The sequence below is a fragment of the Carlito syrichta genome, unplaced genomic scaffold (genome assembly GCF_000164805.1).
Source record: "Carlito syrichta isolate Samal-C Ts95f unplaced genomic scaffold, Tarsius_syrichta-2.0.1 Scaffold302045, whole genome shotgun sequence".
In the NCBI taxonomy this organism is placed as follows: domain Eukaryota; kingdom Metazoa; phylum Chordata; class Mammalia; order Primates; family Tarsiidae; genus Carlito; species Carlito syrichta.
The window spans coordinates 279842-289376 of NW_007246141.1; the positions used below are offsets into that span (position 1 = coordinate 279842).

Below are 9535 nucleotides of genomic sequence, written 5' to 3' on the forward strand. Positions count from 1 at the left end.
ATTGGCCTGTAGTTCTCTTTCTTTGTTGGATCTTTACCTGGCTTGGGTATCAGCACTTTATTCTTTATACATTCTCCACTGAACTTCGCAATCTGTTGATTGTAACCATTCTTGCACACCTTACATGGTGTTGTCTGGGAAATAATCCATAGGATGGAAGGGCACACTCCATTAAGTGAGGGTTTTTTCCATTCAAGTTCCTGAAGGAGGACTCTGCCTTTTAAAATTAAATATTGCTTCAATCAGAGAGCTTTTGATATAGCAGAGAATAATGAAATATAGCTAGCCAAGACCTTAGGACACTGCGATTTTTACGGGAGTAGAGTAAGTAATAAGTTATTAGGGACTGATTGTATGGCAGAATTAGTGCAGAAGAAATGCTGGCCATCTTCTCCATTAAAAGGCAATGGAAGTTGTACAGCAAATATTTTTTTTAAAACTTAGTCTTGTCTTGAAATTGTAGAGAGAACAGTGAGGGTGGAGAGTTTATGCAAAATAACCAGAATTCCAGGCTGTTGTTTTTTTAGTAGGGTTTACTTTAACTATTGGAATCACATTTTGCTACTGTTTTTTTTTTCTTTTTTCTGTGTCATATGTTTACTAATAAAATTAAATTTGTGTAACTATGAATTTACATTACTTTGATCAACATAGTCTTATGCTACTTCAGTAGAATACTTCATAAGAGATAATAGTCCACCATTAGGCATTAAAATTGAAGGAAATCTGGGGAAAATGGCTCACGCCTAATACCAGCATTTTGAGAGGCAGAGGCAGGAGCATTCCCTGAGTTCAGGGGTTCACGACCAGCCTGAGCAACATGGCAAGACCTCATCTCTATACTCAATCAAAGGTGGGCTATGAATTGTGATGAACAACTGCAGTTCCAGCTACTTGAAAGGTTGGGGTAGAAGGATCACCTGAGCTCAGCAGGTCGAGGCTGCAGTGGCCATGAGCATGCCATTGCACTCCAGCCTGAGTGACAGTGAGACTCCAATTAAAGAAGAAAGATAATGGCAGACACAAACTCGTTTCTTTATAAACATAAAAATGGTGTCTCACTATAAGTCAGTTCAATGAAAACAGTAAGGTGATACAAGATGGTGAAAGGAAGCCTATATGCAGTTGTAGCATGACTCAAGATTTATGTTAACAATTTTTTATGCATGACCACTGACATGATACAAAGTCTGCTGCCTGGGCCACAGAATAAGACTTCGACTCCAACCTCCATCCCTCTGCAAACAGTTACTTTGATATAGTGGATTGATGCATAAGTTTATAGTGTTTTAAACTTGTCCATGGTCTGCAAATGTCACATGATAACTGGTCACAGTTCATCACATTTGCCAATTTTCCAGCTGAATGATGTGAATTAAAGCATTTAAATGGTCATCATCAAAGCCCAATGGTCTTCCCGAACATGGAGAACAACTCAGGTCAAAGTGGCCCTCTTTGAAATGACAAAACCATTTCCTTGCCATGCTGTCCCCAATGCCAATCTCCCGATGCATGACACAAATGTTTGATGCTGTCTCCATTTCTCCATGAATGAAATCTTCTGCATGTAGGGATGTGAGAGAAAAACATAATTCATAAGAGATGTGAACTTACAGATCCATATTATTGCCAGTAGAAACTCTTATTTAACATTTTTAAATCTAGTTTTACTTTTCTAAGGGTTCACGTGAAAGAAACTATCCCCCCACAAACTACCTTAAGAAATATCAGGAAATTAATTATTCATAAAATGAAACTCAATGCAAATGTATTTTGAACACTAGTTTACAGGCTTTGTTATTCACAATAAACAGAACATTCCAAAATAGTAGCAAAGCAAATGATTTACATAATTACAATCTTGTAGTAAAAAATACTTTTTCTAATTACATTTCAGAATGCATATAAAGTCCATGGGAAATTACATTATATTTAGAAGTTATTGACACAAGTATATTACTATCACAATGAAATTTATCACAAAAGTTGTTGGAGGTGAAGTTAAGTGTGAGATGGAATAACAAGAGTAAGGAAGAACGACGCAATTCATTTCTATTTGGAAAGAGTTAACTCATTTTTTAAAACAACAGTTGTTGACCTAACTAACCCCACCCCTAACGCCCACACCGCGGGTATTTTTCCCTATGAAATTCTGTGGAACGGAGCCCACGGTGGACGCTCTTCTTCCGGAGTGAACAGGGAGCAGAAGTGGAAGGAACGCTCTGCTTGGCTTCAGCCTAACATTGCACATTCCGCCGCGCTGAGTTTTGCATTTCACATTCCAGGTTGCGTCCTCTTCACAGGCAATTCCAGGGGTAGTTTCATTAAACTGATGAATTCGAATTGCAGGGGTATTCTTGGATCCACAAACAGACCCACAATGACCGCCCTAGAGAGACCCCACTTTCCAGAGTGCTGACTTACTCCAGCCTCAAAGGCAGGTCTTGCCACTACAACCCAGAAAACCGAGAAGCTCGGAAAGCAAGGTGTAGGAGGCTCGGGCCCCGCCCCTACGGACCTAGGAACCGCCCTTCGCCGAACAGGTTCCTCCCACGCCCCTCCCCTGGAACAGAAAGGCACTCCGGGGCCACACCCCTTCTCCGCCCCGATCCCACCAGGCCCCGCCCTTTGCCTTGGAGCCCCACACAGGCCCCGCCCCCAGGCCGTCCTGGCTCCAACCCCTGCGCACGCGCACTTTCCTCCAGACCCGGTAGCCGGTCGCTTGGAGTCAAGGTCGCGGCGTGGATCGTGAGTGTCCCTCCACCTAGATTAAACCTGCGCTTCGGAGGCCCCAGCGCCTCCCTACCCGATGTCCGGAGGTGCCCTCAGCCCTTAAAATCCCCGCACCGCTCCCTCCAGCCGAAGTACGTTCACACGTTGCCGAGAGAGCCCAGGGGTCGCTCCCTTTTGGATTCAGGACACGCAGGCTGGTCTTGAATCAGGACCCTTCTGCCTTCGGGTCCTGCAGGCACCTCCTTTTGCTTCATATCCTGCTTACAACCTTGACTGATCTCCCCGCTCGCCCTGTAAATTCCTCTCCTGCCACGTGGGTTCGCGCTTTCATGGAACCTCTCCCTCCTGGCCTCGGAGGCTGCAGGCCAGAAGCGCCACAGGCCGCGCATCCCCCCCTTGTCCTAAGGCGTCATCGCCCCCTCCTGCGCTCACGGGGCCTGGTCTTTCTGTCCCCAGGTCTCCCCTTCGCAGTCACTGCTTTCCCGGCTCCTCGTTGAGGGAGATGACGGTCCTGTTTCTTTATGTCCAGTGTTCTTTTGTCCCAAATCCCACCCCACTGGGAAATGATCTGTTCCAAGAGGTGGGAATCTTATTCCATCCCCCTCCATGTAAATGTATGGGGAAGGGGTATCAGGAGACAGCGAGTAACTGAGAGGAAATAGAGAAACTGAGTCAAGAAGAATGAGCGGCGTCATAAACAAATAGCAGAACAGATGGGTGGGGGATTTGCAGAGAGACAGTAAGGGTGTTGCGGGGGGGGGGGGGGGGGCAAAAAAGAAACAGGGGGCGAAAGCCACTCGGAAAACTTAGAGAAAACTTACTCTCCAGAGATTTGAAAGATAACAAAATAGGGAGAGGGGCTGCAAAGGGAAGCACCTCAGACACAGAGTGAGGAGAGAGGAGGAATGATTTAGAGCTACAGCAGACAGCAGCCTGGTGCTGGGACAGGAGGGGACAATTGGTGATGAGAGCAGAGGGAGACAGCAGGAAGGAAGCTCGGAATTGGACATGGCAGAGTGAGGGCCAGGGAGTGTAACAGGGAGATGGAGTTTATGGGGAGAGGAGAGATGGGTGAGGAAAGAAGCAGAAATGTTTGGAGATTGAAACAATCAAAAACCTGGGAGAAAGGAGCAAGAGATACAAGTTACAAAAATAGGGCAGAACAGGTGGAAGCAAATAGAGGGAGGAAGGGGAGGAAGACCAGGAGAGTAGAGGGGCACAAAATGAGGGACAGAAGCCCAGAGGAAAACAAAAGAAAAACAGCTGGAGAGAGAAGGTGGGAATGAGAGATAAGGACAGAGAGAGGGAGGGAAACAGTAATGAAGAAAGAGGGCACCCTGGTCCTGTGAGGGGTGGCATGATTGGATATGGACGAGTACATAGTGATATGTTGATTTCTGTGTATATAATCTAATGTTTTCTTTTGTGATCAGGTCTTTCTCTGTGGCCAAGGCTGGAGAGCAGTGATACAGTTGTAGCTCATTGCAGCCCCAAACTCAAACTCATGTGATCCTTCTGCACTCGCCTCCCAAGTAAGGAGGCTGGGACTACAGGTGCATGCCATCATACCTGGATAACTTTAAACTTTTTTGCAGAGTTGAGATCTTGCCGTGTTGCCGGTGCTGAACTCCTGGCCTCAAGCAATCCCTACCCCCACCCAAAGCACTGGGATTACAGGCATGAGCCACCACACCTCACCCTTATAATCTAATGCTTGTATTTTGAATACTTTTGTTTAAATTACTCAGATGCTGGAGTGAATAGCAAAAGTTCTGCTCGGTAAAGCTGGTGCCCTTTATAATTCTCAATGCTGGAGGGTAAATTCTGCGTTTAATCCTTATTCAGCTGTAGGGCAGTGACTTGACTCATTCACTTGTGGGTCACACTCTTCCAGTACCAAAAAATCAAAGGTTTTTCCTCCTCTCTCGATCAATGCAGCAGTGTACACTCAACACAGCATATTTCACCACAGGTCACCAAACTGTATGAGGACTTCCCCCCACAAACACCCCATTTTTCATTAGACACTGACTAGATGTGTTATAATTTAAGTCTATTCTGAAGTAAACTGCCTGGAGTTAGCACCAGATTCTACTCATTGAGGGCTTCCACTGCAGATCAAGTCCAAAGTGCCAGGTTCTGAACTTCTCACCAGCTGCTATAAATTGCACTTACTGCTGGCACATTGACTCAAGCTTGTAATTGCAGCCCTTTGGGAGTCCAAGGCCAAAGGATTGCCTGAGCCCAGGGATTTGAGTCCAGCCCGGGCAACTTGACAACACCTCCTCTTTACAATAAGCAAAATATTTGCCGGGAATGGTGGCACATGACTGTACTTCCGGCTACTTAAAAGGTTGAGGTGGAAAGATCGCCTGAGCCCAGCAGGTCGATGTTGTGGTAGCCATGAGCATGGCACTGTATTCCAGCTTGGGTGACAGAGTAAGACTCTGGCCAAAAAAAAAAAATGACACTTTCCTTATCCCCTCCCCTGGTTCTATTGGTTTCACTGAGTGGCTAACAGAACTCAGGGAAACACTTTACTTAATTTACCCATTTGTAATAAAGTATATTACAAAGGATACAGAAGAACTGGTTGTAAGAACTGTCCTAGCAAGTTAGTTGAATCCAAGGAGGGGGTGAAGAGAACCATAATATTTAGGAGGTGTGTCAGAAGGTGGCAATGACAGCCTGCATGTGACGATGTAACCTGAGACTGAGCTCTTCACCTGTGTTTGATGTTATCCTGTAGATAGGGTTAGAATTGAGTTAAATTGTAAGACCCCCAGCTGGGAGGTCACTGGAAGCCTGGTCAGGGTGGGTAAAACCATACACATGTTTTGGTCACTAGAGATGAAGCATTCTGTGTTGAGTGTGAGTGCTCACAACAGTTTGGATTTTTCGCACCTCACACAGTGAAGGGAAGAGATGTTTCCAACCTCTCCACCCTCCCATCTCAGGGTCTCTGATCTCCATAGGGACTGGGAATGGTCTGTCCGTGCTCCTGGCTGTTGCTGACCCTATGATCGTGTCCCATGTGCCAGCCTCCCTTGCAGTCTCAGGACAGTATGGCCTACTTCTTCCATGGTGTCATCAATTTTAATCCAGGGAATTATTTGGATCAGCGTACCCAGATGGAGGTATTGTCCATTAAAACACACAAGCACACACAAACACTGCCTTTTTTTTTTTTTAACATTCCTTCATCTTTAAAACAAAAGATTCTCTTCACTACTTTTCTCTCTGTAGTAAGTTACCTCTTCTGTGCTCCAAGCATAATGCTCTAAAAACTTCTTACGTTTTTTGAATTCTTGCCTCCAATTTTTGCTTGAACCCTTGAATTCTTCCTTGAATCAAGCTTTCACATCCAACATCTCGCTGATCCTTTCTTTTTCGGTCCCCAGTGTCCTCCCATTTCTAACTCCAAGATTTAATTTTTTTGTCCTATGAGCTGCATGTGGCAGGTTGACCACTTTCTCTGTTATCTTGGCTTTGAGCAGATGCCATTAATATTTAGAAACTCTTTGTGTTAATTTCCTTGTTGTCTCCCTTGTCACTTCTGCTTTCCTCTTCTGGTGTCTCCTGATCTCCCTGTTCTCTGAATGTGGCATAACCCTGGCTCAGTCCTTGAACCTTTTCTTGTCTCTGTCTACACCCACTGCCTTTCCTTGTCATCTCATCTCCTGGCTATTAACTGATCTGCATGTCTCCATTTGGCCTGCAGACCTCTCCCCTGAATGCTGGAACCTGTGTCCAGTTGTCCCCTCAACTCTGCTGGGATATCTAACAGTCTTCTCTCCCTTCACGTATCCAGGAATGACTTCCTAAACTCCAAACGCGTTCCCTGCAGTCCTGCACATCTCAGATGAGGGCCAGCCTGTTCTTCCTAGGCCTTGCTGAAACTGTTCACATGCAGTTAAGATATAGAAAATGACATTATTTGTAAATGAGTCCATTTATAAGATAAAGGTAAAATGTATGTTTTCTTAAGATGAGTGAATAATTGCATATTTCCAAAACCATTTTAATGTATGGGAGAATAATGTTTGGAGCTTTGGTTCCTCCCTCATCTGCTGCCCTAGGACCCCTCTGGCCTCATCTCCTCTTGTGTCCCTCTCCTCACTCTGCTCCAGCCACACGGGCCTCTCCCCTATTCCTGGGGTGGAAGCTGCTCCTGCCTCAGGGCCTTCAATTGGGCTGTCCCTCTGCCTAGAACCCTCTGACCCTCAGCTGCAGGTGCAAACTCCCTTCCTTCCCCAGGTCTTTGTTATGATGTCATCTTCCTGGTGGAGGCTTCTGTGCCTTCCCATGTCCCCAGTTGACATTCCAGCCACACCCTCAGCCCGACCTCTGGTCCATATTGCCTGCTCTGTATGTGTTTTTTCTTTTCCCTTGTCGCTCGCTGTCTGAATCCTGGCGACAAAAAGGTCACAAGGTGAGAGCAGAACCACAAGGTGGGAGGTGGGCTGGGCCTGCCCCCCTGAGAGGAACTCAATCCTGGCTTCTCATTAGAGTCCTGAGGTGTTTTGGAGAAACATCTCTTATGCCCTCTTACCAGATATTTTCATTCACATAGGTTGGGCCCAGCCTTAATGTTCAGTGTTGATTAGATTTCTTGTCCAGCATAGAGCACCAAGACCCTGTGTCCTCCATTTCTGATCCACGGAGAGGTGCGGGTGCCAGAGTCCAGCTCCACAGAGAGAGTCAGGGCCTGACTGGAGAGAACCGAGAAGCAGCGAAAAAGAAAAGATGAAGACAACAGGAATCCTCTTCCTGTGGAGAGCTCAAGACTCTGCCAATTTGTATTCAATTCTTACAAGCTTATATAGTTTTTTTTACTGACCCCCCCTACCCACAAAATGTATCCCATGTTATACATTAAATGTTTACATCATGTTTTTTCTTTTGTTTATGGGGAAGTTGACCTTTACAAGTTTCATTTTGTTTCTTCCTGCTACTAGGTGGTGTAACAAAATACCAGCTGCCAATTTATCAGCCACGTCCTGTGACCTCTAGGTCACCTGAATCTCTTCCCATCACTATTCTATTTCTTTTCCTTTACTAATCTATTTTCTTAATTCTACCATTATATATACTTTTAGCAGCAATATATTCACTTGTTTTTTCTTTTATATAACCACCCTTATCTTACCCACTACGAATTCTTAATACTATTAATTTAAAAATTTAACTTTCTTAATTCTAATTGCCTTATCTATATTACTTGCTATTTTCTTATCACCTATTTTACATTTTATATTTCTAAACGAAACATGTCTAAATCTACACTTATATATGAAACTAATCTTCTAATCCTAAATGTATTTAATTTTAAACCTACATTAAGTGTATATAATTTTAAGTTTACCTTAAAACTTAATTATTTCCTATTCCTTATATTTAACTAATACCTACATCTATAGTAAACATTTATCTCATAACTGCTATCTATTTAATTCTAATCCTTACTTTAATTTTAACCTTCTTTCTAGTTAAACTATAATATTTCTTAAATCAAAAGGCATGTCTGTGACTTGTTTTTCCCGAAAACACCTGTTTTTGGAGATACTCTGTCTCAATTTCCACTTCCTCATCAATCACAACTGTCAATGTTGTTACTTATAAAGGGTGTGAGGAAGTACTTGTTTTTCCTTTTAGCTAAAGGTTGTAAAATTTGCATTCCCTTGTCCCTTCAGGGGGGAAAATTTTTGCTGTTGAGCCCTTTTTACATTTTTATACATAGGTTCACTGCTAATTCCACATCCTCACACATTCTAAGGGGTACCCTTTGTGCTGCAATCTCACCTCCATTATGCCTATGTATAATTTTTGCTGTCAAATGCCATCATCCATTTGCGCATCTGTTATCTCAATTAAAGAGGGAATATTCTCAAGCCTATGCACGCAATCCTTCAAAGTTAGGGAAAGTCCATCAACAGGATCCATGGGGCTTTGCCTCGGTCATGGCCGCAATTTACTGGGGCCTTGCTCCCAGCCGGTGTTTTTCCTGTTTTCAGGTCCCTTTTACCTTACTTTTACTAGTGATTGCGGCTCCCGGCATGGGGGGAGGACTGTACTCTTCATGGGATTTGATCAAGACTGGGTCTCCGGGAGGGGCGCTCAGTCCAGTCCTGCAGCGAGTGTGTAGTCTCCTCCAGGAGGGTAGCAGGTTCTGAAGAAAGGGGCCAAAAGATTCACTAGGTGTTCTTCTTGTAGGAGTTTATTGTCCCTGTGTTCCTTCTGGTGCAGTGGGCAGCAAAACACTGTCTTTCCACAGGGCGAGGTCTTTGCTGTGTGTGGTTGAGGCACAGGACAGGGACGTGTTGATTCTGAGCAATGGACAGTATGTTTTTGCCATCTAGGGTTGACGTCTAAAGCCTCATGGTGCATGAAGAAGCCCAGAAGCGGAGGAGGAGTCAACAAAAGCCGTCAGGGATGGCTCTCTCTCAGGTAAAGCGACCTTCTCAGTGGATTGTCCTGTCTCCTTCCTGTGTGAAATGTCAGGCGTTGGAGTTGGTCAGCACCTCTGGATCTGAAACATCCTTACTGTCGTGTCTGATCACATTTACCCCATCTTCCCTCAGTCCCTCTTTTCTCCACCTAGAATCCATCTCTCCATGACCTAATGAGGTGAATTTGTGAGGAAGTTGCACGGAGTGTGGTCCTGGGAAAGGCTCATATGAGATGTGGATGGAGACGGGGTGTGAGCCTTGTGGTATGAGAGCTGTTGGGAAACAGGGTTGTCTTGGGGCCACGTCAGCTCTCTAGATCAGGGTTAGAGGATGTGCATGTGGCAGTTATACAT

At 44.7% G+C, this 9535-nt stretch overlaps 1 pseudogene; it reads left to right on the top strand.

Moving 5' to 3' along the window:
• The first annotated feature begins 2680 nt into the window (after positions 1 to 2680).
• Positions 2681 to 9535, top strand: part of LOC103258263 — a 24740-nt pseudogene continuing 17885 nt past the window's right edge.